We start from the raw sequence: 11,086 nt of genomic DNA, 5'->3' as shown, positions 1-11,086 counted from the left end.
GACTTGCGCCGCTGAGAGTAGCGGGTCTCAGGATCCTGACTTACAAAGATGATTGGGTTATTATAGCCGATTCGAGAGAGAATGTGATTCAAAACACTGCCCGTGTGCTCTCACACATCACTGCGCTCGGTTTCAGAGTCAATGTGTTAAAGAGCAATTTCACTCCCGCTCAGGAAGTCATATTCTAGGGTCTGGAGCGGAATTCCGTCACGATGCGTGTGTGCCTCGAGCAGGGGCACGTCTCTTCATTCATGAACTGTCTATCGCAGTTCAGGGAAGGGGCGCGGATACAGTATCGCACATGTCTCAGATTACAGGGTCTTATGGCTTCGGCTGTCCATGTCTTGCCTCTAGGTCTTCTGAGAATGAGGGCTTTCATGAAGTGGATTTTGTCCCTTCATCTCAGCCCGTTGCGCAATCTTTGCCGCTTTGTCTCAGTGACGCGCGCGTGCATGGCCACACTGCATCACTGGAGAGCTGCGGAGTTTTACGCACATGGGACCCCTCTCGGGGTGGTCATGATGCGGAAAGTGGTTACGACGGATGCCTCCTTGACAGGGTGGGGAGCCACACAAGATGGCAGATCAGTGAACGGTGTGTGGCCAATCTCACTTCGTTCAGCCCTTCGTTCAGCACTTGGAGCTCCTCACTGTGTGGAAAGCTCTAATGCATTCCTCACCCCGCCTGCGGGGACATCATGTGCTGGTACACTGCGACATTATGACAGCTGTAGCATATATCAACCGTCAAGGCGGCATGCGCTCCTCCAAGCTTCACGGTCTGGCTCACAAGCTGTTGGTGTGGAGTACGCGGCATTTCCTGTCATTACGGGTGACTCATGTCCCGGGCCTTTTGAACAGGGGTGCAGACCTTCTGTCGAAGGGGAACCCTCTGTACGGAGAGTGGAGGCTCCACCCCCACATAGTGAGGCTGCTTTGGGAGATGTTCGGCCAGGCAGTCGTCAATCTCTTCTCCTCGCGCGAAAACGCCCACTGTCCTATGTTCTTCTCGCTTCGGATGCCCCCCTCATCCATGGCCCAGCACGCTGCTCTACGCTTTCCCTCCGCTCTGCCTGATATCCCAGGGTCGCGGTGCAGGGTTTATCTCTGATCCTCATAGCTCCCAGGTGGTCCAAGGCACCTTGGCTAGCGGAGATAATTCCTCTTCTATATGCGGAGCCGTGGCCCCTCCCATTGCATACGGACCTCCTGGCCCAAGCGAACGGGGAGATCTTTCATCCTCACCCGGACAGGGTAGCTCTCTGGGCCTGGCCCGTGAGAGGGCAAATTTGAGCACGCTGGGGCTTCCCCCCCCCGTGTTATCGCTACAATTCAGAGTGCCAGGGCTTCTTCCACATGTTCTTTATATGATTGCAAATGGCATGTATTTGAGGAGTGGTGCGAGGAGCACCAGCTCATCTCATATCTGTGCTCAGTTGCTGATATTCTGCGTTTTTTGCAGGACCTTATCGATCGTGGCAGGACCTTTTCGATGATTAAGGTCTATTTGGCGGCTATCGCTGCACTTCACGCCGCTACGGTGGGACAGCACCCCCTTATCCGTAGATTTATGAAGCGCATCTCCATGGTGCTGGAGGTGTTGGTCCAGCGGGGATAAGGTTTGGCTTAAACCTAACCCAGCCTTCGTGCCTAAGTGCTTTCCGGATTTCACTGGTGGTGTGATTGAGCTCTCCGCTTTTCAACCTCCTCCTTTTTCCTCTGCGGAGGACCGGAGGCTGAGTGCTTTGTGCCCTGTGCGCACCCTGCGGGCGTACATGGACAGGACAAACTCTTTTCGGGGGAGCGATCAGCTCTTCATCTCTTGGGCCCCGCCGAACATGGGAAAACCCATCTCTAAGCAACGCCTCTCTCACTGGATTGTAGAAGCCATCTCCTTAGCGTATGAGTCTAGGGGTGTGCAGCCTCCGGGTGGCCTCAGGGCTCACTCCACTAAAGGCTTAGCTGCTTCTTGGGCTCTGTTTGGGGGAGTTCCCTTGCAGGACATTTGTGCCGCGGCGAGCTGGTCCTCTCCGCACACCTTTGTCAGGCACTTCCGGCTTGATGTTAAGCGTACCACGGTGGCTCATGCGGTCTTGAGTGTGGGCTCTTCGTGGTCACGTGCTACAGGGCCCGCGCTCTTTTCAGCCCTGTCTGCCCGGCCTGGCTGTGCATGTTTTCAGGCACATGGTCTTCTCCCCGCCGAGTGCCCGGGTTGGTCCATTCACATGTTTATATACATGTTCTTTTCCTGCAGGCGGCACGCTTGTTGGACATCAGCGGAGGTTTAACATGCATGTTGCCACATGCTGTGTTTCTCCTTGGCGGAGCTTTTTACCCCACGCAGTATGTTATGCCTGCTGCTTTGTGACGTGCCGAGCACCACCTTTTTGGCCGTCCTCTGGCTTACAGGTCCTTGCTGTGAGTGTATTGGGCAACCGGGGAGTTGTCTATGTCTCCCATAGGTGGATCTCGAACACGAGATGATGAAAGAGAACATTAGGTTACTTTCGTAACCCCGGTTCTCTGAAACATTGAGTGGAGAGATACACCAAGTTTGCCCCACTTGCTGCACGAGAAGCGAATATGCTCACTGAGGAAAGGCAGCGTGTGCAGGTGCATTATGCACTCGGGTAAGGGGTGTTAACTTACCTGCCTTTGGCATGCGCTCCTGTCTGTCAAGCCAGACTTGGTGCAATTGGATGCTTCTGTAGAGGTCAGGAACGGATGCCCTTCCCATAGGTGGATCTCTCCACTCGATGTTTCAGAGAACTGGGGTTACGAAAGTAACCTAATGATTTGTGAGTGGCTGTAGTATATATACAGTACTGTGGTGACATTTAAAAAATCAGTTATACCAATTCAATTGAAATTTCACTATTCTTATTTCCAGAGTTGATAGCACAAACAAAATATTAATGCAAACAATCCATTCAATACTAAATAAAAATAACATTAAAATAACATTTAAATTCTCGCTGAGGGCTAAGCCCCCTAAAGATGAAATCCTAGAATCGCCCCTGATGTTATGTGTAATACTGTATCATTGTGAATTCAGGCGACGCAGTCTGACGTTGGTGTTAATGTTTGTCAAAAAACCCTAATTTGTGTAACTTACACGATCATTTAACTAATCATAGTAATAACAATTACTAAATTACTATGTTACATTAATATGTGTGGATTATTGCATGTATCTTTTTATTTAAATCTGAAATGATATTCGATCAAGACTGTTCCCTTTTTAAAATTAAGTTGTTACATTAGGCTATTGAGATAGTGTTGTCACAATACCAAAATTATGACTTTCGATACAATACCTGAAAATACCTTGTTAACATGACCTTATAATGAACTGCACTTCTACAGCATAATAATACGTGTTAATGTTCATTTCAACATTTACTAATAAGTTACATTCAAATCAATTGTACTTGTTAACGTTAGTAAGCACTGTGAACTAACGTGAACAAACAATGATCTGCTGTATTTTTATTAACTAATGTTATCAAAGATTACCAAATACAGTAAGAAATGTAGGCTATCACTCGTGGTTAGTTAATACATTTACTTTTGTTAACAAATTAAACTTTATTGTAAAGGGTTATCAATTGTAAATTAATAAAAATAAACTTCACTTGACTGCTTGTTCATGCTTTGCTTTTTAACCATTCTCTGCCCTATTTTAAAATAAATAATTACATGCAACAGTGTGATCGTGCAGAAATGTTTGCAAAAATCACATTATCAATTAATTTAACATTCTCTAACCTTTCACAAATACAAACCCCAACCTGTCATAACCTGTGGGTGCTATGACCAAATTCTTAATTCATGATTTGAGTAATTTAATAGTTGTTTTAAATAAAATTATATGAGCACAATATAATTTATAGTTTATTTTGTCTTTGTTATTATTATAAGCAAAGATGCAAATAATAAGCAATATGACAATTACTATAATAAGAAAGATACAAATCAAATAAACCGTTCTTCAAATTTTTCATACTTTTATGTTCCCACAAGTTAGTGTAGCCATGACGAAACCAAGTGAACTAAACCTGTCTCTTCACTGTATATGTTATATGATGTGCTTATAATTTCTGCACTTGTATTAATATCTGAAATTAGGCCTGATATCACTAAGTAGCCTGCCTGCTTTTAACCACGCTTCCTTTTTTACAACAGATTTTTTTTTTCTTACAGATTTATTCGGTGAGACTTTTCCCTTCAAATTATCATTATGCACATTATGAAGAGTAAATGACTTATTTGAATCCCTTGGTTGCGTTCAAGATAGAATTACACTCAGATCATTTATCTACCAGGCATGTGTCAGATTCTGAAGAGCCATTTGCTGAATCATCATCAGAAGTGGATTCTGATGATAACCAATCTGATGATGAGAATTTAGTGAGTGATGATTTGTTTGCTTCACTGGCATGCTGGGCTGTAAATTGTGAAATCTCTCTGATTGCTTTGTCTACCCTTTTGACCATACTTAAGGTGCATCTCCCTTTCCTTCCTAAAGATGGTAGAACTCTGCTTATAACAAAAAACTCTTACAAGACTCAAATGATAGCTGGTGGAGATTTTCATTACTTCGGTATACTAAATTCACTAAAGACAACATTTGAAAACATGTGGTCCAAAGTTCCTGACCAACACATTTTTAGACTGCAGTTAAACTTTGATGGCATTCCAGTGTTTAATAGCAACTCTGTACAGTTTTGGCCAATACTTGGTATTCTTCAAGACTGTAAAAGTAAAGAAGCCCTTTGTAATCGGACTGTTCTGTGGTAGCTCTAAAGCAAAATCATTGAACGAATATTTGAAAGATCTTGTAAGTGAATTAAAAACACTGAGCTGTGGGTTTGGGATTAAAGGCAAATGGTTCTTTTTAAAATTTAGTTCTGTTGTATGTGATGCACCTGCTAGGGCTTTTATAAAAGCCATCAAGAGTCACACTGGCCACTCTGCCTGTGGTAAATGTACTCAAACTGGTCTGTATCTCAAACACCGAATGAGCTTTCCTGAAATGAATCCCCCACTTAGGACAAACCTCTCTTTCCGGCAGATGATAGATGAAGACCATCATGTTGCCAAGTCTCCTCTAGTAGAAACAAACACTGACATGGTTGGCGGTTTTCCTCATGACTACATGCATCTGGTTTGTCTTGGGATGATGCGTAGACTTTTAGATCTTTGGCTGAGTTCAGGGCCACTCCGTGTTCGTTTATCTTCCCGGGCTAAGTCAAGTAATTTCAGATTCTTTTGTAGGGTTGAGATTTTACATACCTTCTGATTTTGCACGTAAACCAAGACCACTAACGCACAGACTGAGATGGAAAGCTACAGAACTCAGGCAGTTCTTGTTATACACTGGTGTAATGATTTTGGCTCACGAAGCAAGGTAAATATTTATAAGCGACTATAACGTGTTATAGTGACTTCCAAATATTTTAACCTAAGTTGAAATTAATGGTACTGGAATTAACGTTACACTTATTTGGTCTGTTCGTCCGGCGAACAGGCCGTGTAACTTTTATTAATTCTATGAAGGCAGTATCTTCCCGGCCAAGAAAGATTCGCTTTCCTTTTACTGTATACCGTAATTTAAACTAAATTAACTTAATAGAGCATGTAGTTCAGACCGGATATTGCAGGTACCTTAATTTGTGAGCGATACTCAGAGACAAATCACCTGTGGCTCAAAATTATGACATTTAATGAATGAGACAAACACAACATAACTACACAAACAAACAAAAGAAATAGGGAAAACGAAAATGAAAATAAAATAAAACAAAAGAAATTAAAATTGTGGAAAGGGAGGAAGAGACTGGAAAGAAGAAACTAGAGAAAAGAAGGGAAGGAATGGCAAGCTTAGACTCAAAAATTAATCACACCCTAACTGGGAAATCGTCACAGAAACTTAAATTCACCTTAAGATTCAATGAAAGATTCCTACTTAAAATTACGCATCTAAATTGGTTGGTAAAGGAAACGGTTACTTGCATTGGCTTACTGAACAAGAGTCCGGATGCAACAGAGAAATCTCTGAAAAGTCAGTTAGGGTGGGGTCAGACGTTCTTCCAAGTTCTCCTGAAGATCAGAGCAGTTGTCGTTCTTGGAAGTGAAGCTTGCTGGAACTTCTTTGAAGGAGAACGGAGTCGTCTTGAAGCTGTTCCGGAAGTCTGACCACGGATTAGTGGTGTTTGTGACAATTTAAAGGTCGCAAACTCCACCCATCTTTGGGGAGATGACCAATACTTCGGTCAAGGTTTTGGAGGGAAAAACTCCCTTTGTTTCAGGTGTCTGTGGGCGTGGTTTAGCTATCAAACTTTTAGATGACTTTAAAGTTTGATCCAGGGTGTATTAAGACGGTATGGCGCCTTTCGTGCTCAAATAAAATACACCAGTGCTTGAAAAATGAGTAACCGATAATTTTGTGGTCATTTGGATACTAAACATGAAGGGTAATGACGGTATGAAGGCAGCGGTACATTACATACATAGATCATTAATCAAAGTATAACTTATTTTAAAATACAATGTTGTTTTCTGATACATGAATAAAATACACCCTTGTCAGAAAATTAAAGAGCAAATAATTTTAAGTCAGGCAAGCCTTAAAAGAAGAACACAATACAAAAAGGGTTATAAGAATAAGAACCTTAGAGTACCTTATCTTCGAGTTTTATTAGTAAAAGGAATGTCTCATTGTGTGTGTGTGTGTGTGTGTGTGTGTGTGTGTGTTCTGGTTTAGGGCCCCTATGAGTCGTTTAGGGCCGCATGGGGTTATCTGGTCTTTGTGTAGGTTCCAGACATTCTGGAGCCAGGTGTGTGTGTAAAACTGTTAATCTAGTAAAAATCAGTTAATTTAGGAGTAGATGTTGAAATTTAGGGTGCTACAGACGCTACACTGGTCCAGTGTTCCTTTGTAATGTCACATTTCTGTGCATTGTGTCATACATACTACTTTAAGATATGGTTAGAATTTATTGCTAAGTCAAATTTTCTTGCCTTAAAATATTACTTCTTCCACAAAAGTTCCACTAACTTTATATTTAAATATAAAAAGAATTATCAATACATACAATGTTTTCTTACATAGTTATTCTTACATATCAATAGTTATGACAGACTGATGTACAAATGTTAAATGCATACAAATATCACATTGCATTTAATACAATAAATGCCTCTGCAAGAGCTTTTGGTATATTCATGTCTTTTTTATTTAAAATGATTCAGAAAAAAAGGGATGGAATTGATAATTAATTGTCCTCACAATAATATATATATATAATGTTTGTTTGTTTTTTCTTTGTTTGCAGTCGATATGAAAAATAGTAGTAATTTGTTACATCTAAACTTTAGGCTTTTCTTAAATTCTCAGGTATCATGACAGAAATAACACAAAGTGCCATACAATTAGAGGAATAATGATATTAAAAATTAATTCTTTTAGTCTTATTACTGTATTCTTATAATACCACTTTCTCAGTTATTGTTTATTGTGATTGAGATTTGACACCTTTGCAGGGTTACCTTGGTCTTGAGTCCTGAATAATAAGAATGTCCACTAAATCTGCAGAAGTATTATAAAACATTTACACTATAATTATCCATGACATTATTACAGTCAGTAATAATGGACTCTTCTACAGGTCATTAAAATGGAGAGGAGGTTAAATTCAAATTTTATGATTATCCCTAATGTTAGCTCGCTATTGTAACAACGCCACCTGCAGTTCTCATCTCAAGCCACCAGAGGGAACCCTCACAGAATTATTGAAGAGTATTGAGTAATGAATACGAGTTTTGATCTTTGATGTCTTTATTGAATGTTCTTGTTTTTTTGATATTATTGTAACTTAGTCTTTTGGATTTATTGCCTGTTTTCAAGATTTTTTTTTTTTTATGTTATGCATTTGTTTGTGGCTTTTCTTCATTAAAACCTCCTCATATATAATATAATCCTTCTGTCTCTGTGAATCTATAACAGCTGTTAGTTCATTAGCACTTAGTTATTTATACAATACTGGTTCAGTCACTTCTGTTAACATTACAGTTATTAATAAAAGCATATCATATTGTCTTATGCTTATGCTAACAATCTTCAAAGGTATACCTAAGAACCAAAGTTTAGCTAATGTTAGCTAGTTACCATGAGGGGACAATTTAACTAGCTGAGATAATAACACTTACTAGCTAGAGCAGGTTGATGTTGGTCTACCTAGCAACTTCATAAACCTAACATTAACTTATGTTAATTGTTCTTGAAACTTTCATGCCATTAAATCCCCTTTTTACTGAAGAAAAGCTATGATATGACAGAAAACCACAAATTAGTATACTGTAACAAACTTGTACTGCATGCTTGTGCTAATCACATCATGCAGCTTTTAAGGACCGTGTTACAGTACAAACTCATAGGATTAATATTATGTTTATGAATTTATTCCTTCTGTATTTCTACTAATACTCTCTCCATCTATATCCTGTACTTGTATTTGTAAAAATAATTATCAATACTCTTATAGAGGTGTCAAAACTACCTCTGCTAGCTTATGCAAGCATTTACACAGAACTTTCCAAAAAAGAAAGAGACCCAATCTTACAGAAGATAAAATAGAAAAAAGTAGACAGAATGAAAATAACAATGTTTGTGTTTATGCTAATTATATGGTAATACTAACCAAGCAGACCTGCTTACATAAACTAAGCTAACAAAAATACACGTTATTTTTAGCTTTCTGAATTTGAATGTTTTTATGTTAGACTTCCAGCTACACTGTTATCCCTGAAATTGTTTTAATTCAAACTACTTAGGTACAATAAACATAAACTCTAATTGTTTGCACAATTACTCCATGTTTTTAGTTTGTTGTACGATTTGCATGACAATTTTCATTCTATTGCATTGTTTAAATTGAATGTACTTATTTTAGTCTGTTGTCAATGCAACGCAATACAAGGAAGATGTTGATTGGCTCTTTGAACTGACGTCAGACAAGGAAGCAGCGGGCATTTTCATCAACGCTTGCTGGTGAGTAGGACTTTACATTTTGGTCTGAAACAGCGAATACATTATAAAACATTGATAAATGAAATGTATAACATTTAGCCACTAAAACTAAATGTATGTTTAGGCTGTGTTTACATTTTAACGTTTGCCATCGTGTTCTATCGTTCAGTCGCAACCGCCACTTTTATATAGTTCTGTGTTTCGACATGCTCTTTGGAATCGTCATATTTAAAATCTAATGCTTAACCTTTTTTTGATCAATAATTCTCATTAAACAAATGACCGAAAACGTCGTCTGTTGTGTAAAACTATATCTTTTTTCGATGTTGTTTTTGCATCTTGGTGGTTTACCATATTAGAAATGTCCAACATGGTTTAAATACAGCGCAACTTTATCATTAACCTTTTAGAAGTTTTTACATTTCTGAAGTATTAAACAAAATAGCTTAAATTGAAATTCAACTGCCCGCAAGAAAAACTAGCCCATGTAACGTTAGTTGTCTTAAAGAAATGCAACCTCGTGCTCATCAGCGTGGTGTTAGCTAGTACATTTTGGTTAATGCGAGTCTGTTGTATCATGACATGCTAAATAAATAAATAGATAGCTAGATAGTACTTTATTTTGGATAGACATTTTGTAGATAACAGATCAAAAGATATATTTTTTTCTTGTCATCATGTAAAAAGCAATCTAATGTTTTTTATTACTCTGCAGATTCAACTTCAAAGCAATGCTCAAGATGATCTGGAAATGTAAGTATTGCATATTTGCTTGTGACAAAAGGGGATGCTTGTTAAAACATTACAGACTCCAACATGGGAGCTATGCAAGAAGCCAGCCTTTTCCATGTCTGTATCAAGAATGTTTATGTATGTCATGACACCTTTGAAACACTTAAATACAATCAAGGTTAATCTCGTAACGTTTTATTTTAATCAGTAATTCATGTCATATGCAAAGACTTGTATACAAAAGAAAAACATACACACTTAATGTTTAAATATAGCTGAACTCCTGGATGCACTTGTGTACATCATTTACAAAAAATTATGCTTGCATACAACTAAACAAAAAAATGTCCAATAAAATTAATATCTAGAAAAAAACTGTATACTGCTAAAATGTATTTTAGTAATCTCCAATCTCTTGTCCAGGCTTCTGATGTTGGAGACTCGTACCAACATGTGCCAGTTGGAATCCTCAGCTTAGAAAAAGAAAATGAACCCCTGTCCCTCCGTCTCCACCCATCCTCGGTGGGAATCATCTTGGAGGGGAATGTTGTAATGGACAATTTAGACAACATACCCCAGGCCATGTGTCTTCTTTTTGGTTTAACTTATGCACTGCACCTAGACTACCCAAAGTGCATGGGCAACACCTTTCTTTTCATTCAGCAAGTTTTGCTAGGTTTAGGCAAGAAGGAGTTGAAGGGCAAGATTCTGGCTGTTACAAATCAGCTAACCATGTAAACAGGTACGGTAAATTCATGTTTCTTCTGGTTCTCTTTCAGAATCATTAGATAAAAAAACGTTCCCTTTCCTGTCGTTGAGCTATGCCTTAGGGTTGGACAAATGTTCATGTTCCTTATTAATATAGTATAACAACACTGTGCTTGTTAAATATTTGGAAAAGTTTTAAAATACTGTTTAAAGATTTAAAATTGGTTTATTGGTACTTAAGGTATTTCATAGTTTTTGTCAGTCTTTGAAACCTGATTTTGATAAGTGAATTCAAATAAATATTAAGTTCAAATAAATGATTGTTATCCTTTGTCCTTATTTGTAATGCAGGTGTATCTTTATTAAATCATTTGCAGTAAATAGCTATATTTGAATTAAAGTTTTGGGCTCTGTCTACTCACAACATTCATCCAGATTGTAGGTTTCACATATGGTTTCTGTGCATAACTGTAAGCCCTTACAGGTTGATTGAACTTAAAAAATTTATGGAAACTTGTTGCCCTAAAAAAGTTAATTTTGTCTTGTTGAAAAAACAACACAATTTAAGTTTAATGTACCTAAAATTTCAATTGCACTGCATTAAAAACTGTTAGTT

General features: G+C 38.6%; 1 long non-coding RNA gene across 1 annotated transcript; it reads left to right on the top strand.

Annotated features, from left to right (window-relative positions):
• The first annotated feature begins 8,034 nt into the window (after positions 1-8,034).
• On the top strand, positions 8,035-10,735 carry LOC125146072. The gene is made up of 3 exons (XR_007144582.1): positions 8,035-9,051; positions 9,746-9,783; positions 10,186-10,735. It is a non-coding gene; the product is annotated as an uncharacterized LOC125146072 (long non-coding RNA).
• The last annotated feature ends 351 nt before the right edge of the window (positions 10,736-11,086 follow it).

The sequence above is a fragment of the Tachysurus fulvidraco genome, chromosome 1, assembly GCF_022655615.1.
Source record: "Tachysurus fulvidraco isolate hzauxx_2018 chromosome 1, HZAU_PFXX_2.0, whole genome shotgun sequence".
Taxonomy (NCBI): domain Eukaryota; kingdom Metazoa; phylum Chordata; class Actinopteri; order Siluriformes; family Bagridae; genus Tachysurus; species Tachysurus fulvidraco.
This window is presented reverse-complemented; position numbering and strand designations above follow the sequence as displayed.